The sequence below is a fragment of the Prosopis cineraria genome, unplaced genomic scaffold (assembly GCF_029017545.1).
Source record: "Prosopis cineraria cultivar Desert tree isolate PC_DT_omini unplaced genomic scaffold, ASM2901754v1 PC2094, whole genome shotgun sequence".
In the NCBI taxonomy this organism is placed as follows: Eukaryota; Viridiplantae; Streptophyta; class Magnoliopsida; order Fabales; family Fabaceae; genus Prosopis; species Prosopis cineraria.
This window is the reverse complement of record NW_026557419.1, coordinates 2,363-7,112: the sequence shown is the minus strand read 5'-3', so window position 1 is coordinate 7,112 and position 4,750 is coordinate 2,363. Positions and strand designations below refer to the sequence as shown.

General features: G+C 32.6%; 1 pseudogene; it reads left to right on the top strand.

The window, feature by feature from the left end:
* The first annotated feature begins 245 nt into the window (after window positions 1-245).
* LOC129301406 (cycloeucalenol cycloisomerase-like) lies at window positions 246-3,341 on the top strand (annotated as a pseudogene).
* Window positions 3,342-4,750: the final 1,409 nt, after the last annotated feature.

The following is a 4,750-nucleotide window of genomic DNA, read 5'->3' as shown; positions in this document are numbered from 1 at the left end:
GACTTCTATTTATAATGGTAAACACTTTTCTACCATGGTTGTGATGATTGTTTGAAGAAAAATTTTAGGGTGTTATGCAAGTATCTTAAAGTATTTTCATAGAATAATTTGACAAAAATACCCTTTAATAGTTGTATTATTTTGGCATCGTTGTCTAGAATCCACAAATTTCAAAGCAGACTCACTCTTGTGATATCAATGGCAAATTAATTGCGGAAGCCAGTAGCCTATATCTTTGATCACTAATGAGCTCGGATCAGAATAAGAAGATGAGCAGTAATGCCATTTTGAATTGTACGCACTTTCGAAGATTCGAGCTATTTATCATTGAAGTTGGTTAACTTGTTGGAACTGTGTTTGACAAATGCACAAGTTCCCCAAATATAGTTTCTGCTTCACCAAGCTTATGGCTTGCTCCTAATGCGAGTAGGTGATGGGGAGAGTTGTTTTTCCTTCTCTACACTTCCTTCTAGCTTACTCTTTGTCTTGGAATTATCAATCCATTCAATCTATACGAGGTTTAATTTCCTTTTTTCAAATCTCCTTTTGCTTAATGAGGCATCATTGACAAGAAAAAAAAACTCAAGGACAATATCAAGAACGAATATCAAATAAATTCGATCCACTCTAGTATAATATATCCTGCTTGTCCAACTAACTTGTACCACTTTTTTAATATAAAGGGACTATCAAGTGCAAAATTACTTGAGAATTGATATTCTTTTTTACTGATAAGCTATCTCGAGAAATAAAAGTTTCTATTGTATTAGACATATTTGGACCATGTTATTGAATTAGGAAGCTCAATGACATCAATGAATCCGTTTATATCTATTTATGTATAATAAACTATAGAGATACATTCTCCGGTGATATCCTTTTGTCTTTTTGTTAGCAGTATTATTGCTTTTCCCTCATCTTTTAATGAAAACAAATAATTTTACATCTATGTTTATATGTGCATTTGATGTTGAAAACATAGTGGTAATTGGCAGCGCTTCACAGAGTTAGAGTATTTACTCGTTGGGTTAATTTCAGCAGTTCCTTCTTTCTTGATGCCAATACTGTTTGTAGGAAAGGTGCGTTGAGTACACTCAACTTTGACATTCAAATCAAATTTTTTAACTATTTTAAAATTCACTATCTCAATTTTTTTATAGGTTGATAAAAGCTTATCTTGGAAGGACCGTTATTGGGTCAAGGCAAGTGTTTATGTGGGATAGCATGCATATTCCAAATATTTATGAATTTTATAACATTTAAATTAATGTGCTGTTTATATTTTTACTTTGTGTATTTTTCCTTTCACAAAAATAGTTTTACTTAATACTCATTACCTTATTTTAGGCTTGTGAGTCAATCCAGTTAGTTCATCCTTAGCCTAATATGTTTCATGCAATGCTAGTAAGCTAGTCTCTGGATAATAATCTCTAGCTATGCTGGAAACTATTTTTGTACCCATTATTTCTTTTTGATTTTAGGTGCATCTTATACCTTCCCATCATGGAAAATGAACAATGTAAGCTAAGGGCAATAAACTTTATTTAATAAGACCATATATATAATGTTCTATTAATTACTCTATATTTTTATTTGGTGGTGACAGGTACCTCATGCAACTTTTCTACTCACTCATGTTTGCTTCTTATTTTATCATGTTGCATCAAACATGACACTGCGTAGACTAAGGAATTTTACTCCTAATTTGCCCAAAAAAATTATATGGGCCTTTGAGGCTGCTTGGATTCTTGCTCTGTCTTATTTTATAGCCTACCTGAAGACATTAGCTATTTCTGATGTATGTAGTAAAAAACCATTGCGCTTGTCATTGGATGAACAAGACTTAGTGTTTCACATATAGTTTTTGATGTCTTCAATAACAGCTAGACATGATTTCGAGATATATTAGCATTTATATATTCTCCTAGTTTCTTGTATTTCATTACTTTTAGACATATCTTGTTACTCATTTTTCTTTTTCTTTTTTAATTTTTTTCCTACTTAAAGTTTTCCTGCTTTTGCTCGCTGCAACTTAGTATTTTTATTATACAAGTCAAACCTTCTCCAGCATTTCTTCCTTATCTTTTAATTCAAAAGCTCCTCATTTTAAAGTGAATGTTTTGATTTCTCATCTCAAAATCCTTAGATTTTATGGTACACACTTCTCGTAGCTATCAAACCATATTGTACCTATCTTGTTGGTGTCTCAAAACTTTGCATCTCAGAGCAACACATTTTGGATGTCAAATGCTTATTACCCCCTAGCCTGGTTTTATATTTTGATCATGCAAGGTGTAAAAATCTAAACGCGCTTAGATCCCAAAATGATCAATTTAAGTGCTCTTTTTTTTTTTACATTTTGTACTAAAAAAGGGCACTCTCTTACATTGAGATATCATTAGAAGCCATTTTTTCCATTCATGAATTGTTTTCCAAAAAATTCATTACCATTTTGTTACTTTATTAAAGCAATGCATGGAAAGGTTCTGTCATTGCTTTATCTCTTTTGTGGACAAGAGGTTGACAGTCTTTATTGTAGATCTTGCACTGTTATATGCCTTCTTTCAATTAGTTTGTTTTATTGTAACATTTGCTAAAAATCTAAATCTCATGCTTAGTAATATAGTTGACTTCCAATGCAAATTGCTTATTTATGAGGATGATTTGTAAATGGTATTGCATACAGTTCCCTTATTATCAATTCGTGGATCGTGAGGCTATGTACAAAGTTGGATCTTTGTTTTATTCCCTCTATTTATCGTAAGCTTCCTTATGTTTCTAAGGTGAGTTTTAACCTAATAGTTAGTTAAATGTATGCACTATTTGAGTGTGCTGACCCAAACATATGAAATAGAAGTATATGTGTCTGCTAGGATATTAAGTGCACAAGTGAATTTGAATTGATGTGGTTTGTCTTCTTGCTATTGAAAGAAGTAAAGAAAGAAGTAAATGAGATAAAAAAAGTGCCGTTTTCAATTATTCACAAGGTTCATGGTATATAGACGGTCTTAATAATAATTAATAAATATTTTAATAATGTTTAATGAATACAATAAATTTCAATATATAATATATTTGAATGGTTGTTTTTATCCATTTATTCTGTTTGCATTCTAATCTTCTTGATGATGTTTTGGATTATGTAGGATTGATGAAAAATTTAAAAATAAATGGACTTGAGCAGAGTGGCTATTGATGCTTTAGGGCCAGCTGCCATGCTGGTCACAATAATACTTGATTTGTGGCATATCTTCCTTAGACCTATAATTCCAATGCCTAATAGAAAACAATGCCCTCAATCAAGATTGCCATGGCTTGCTTTGGATGGAAATCAAACATAAAGATGACTTGAATAAGACCCTTAAAATGATTGTAGTTCCAAAATGCACCTGCAAAACTAGTATGTCTAGAACTTGTAGAAGGGACCACTATTGAATTGTCATTTAGTGCTTTACAGTTGCATCTAGGTGTGATGAATGCATGTAAATAAATTATGTATGATAAAGTTAATAGCAAATCATTTTTCGATCCCTACCTAGCCCAACCCTTTCTACAGTTTTTTTTTTGTTCCTATGCTTGTGCTTTTTCTTTATTCTTGTTGAAATATTTCGTTTGGAATAATGTTTACCCAATCATCGTGGTCTAAAAGACAACAAAAAGTTACATGGAAAAATTATCCGGCTAAACAAGCAGAATCTGAAGCTCACAACCACAAGTACCCTCATAAAAAGAAGTCTCTTAATAAAAAGGAAAAATTAATTTGTTAGCCCTTTTAGTTTTATCAGATTTTGCATTAGGTTCTCTTAATTTTTTTCCTTTTTATTGGATCCCCATAATTGACTCTGATAAAGGAAAGTCCCTTCACCAATAATATTACATGTGCCGTTAATCCTTCTCTCACTCTTTCCCAATATAAAAGCTCTTGGCTCTCTCTCTCTCGTCTTTGGAACTAACCAATTCGACCATGTCGAAGATGCTGAGAAGGAAAAAAGGGCTCCTTCAACTGGTTTTGCTTTTGTATTCATGTGGATTCAGGACAATATTAGGTGGGAATTGGGTTCAGCATGCTATAGCCATTGCGATGATTTTCTTTTTTTTTGATGTCTAGTATCTCTTTGCATTTTCAACACTCTGATTGTCTCTCTATCATTAACTTGTCTCTAAACTCAATAGCAATAGACATCAGACATTGATTACTATGAAATGAACATAAGTTAATTATTAGACCTTGCATAATCTTCCCATCCTCTCCCCAGAGGCTCTTGAGCTCGTTAGACTTAGCATAATGTAAAAGCAATGAAACATAATTACTATGAGATAGAAAGAAGTACAAGGGGAAGATAGAAGCGTGAAGGAAGGATTGAAAGATGGAGAAAAGGGTGGAAGAGAAGCAAGGAGAAGAGAGACAGTCCTGAGAGTATGAGAGAGAGAGAGAGAGAGAGAGAGCGACTTTGGCCACATTTCTGTTTGCCTTTTCAATCCCGCATTTCCACATCATCTTCTGTCAACATGTATTAACATCGTCTAGAATTTCATTGTCAGAAGGACTAGGTTTTTCGGCTTTTATGAAAGAGTATCTAATAAAAAGGAAAATAAATAAATAAAAGAACCTGATTCAAAATCTAGTAGAATCACAGGGATTGACAGGTTAGTTTTTCTTTATAAAAATGACTAAAGCAAATGCCTTTCTGTTTTTTGGGGTTAAAAAAGAAAGGGCTTTCAAATCACATCAGAGCTCAAAAATTTTACC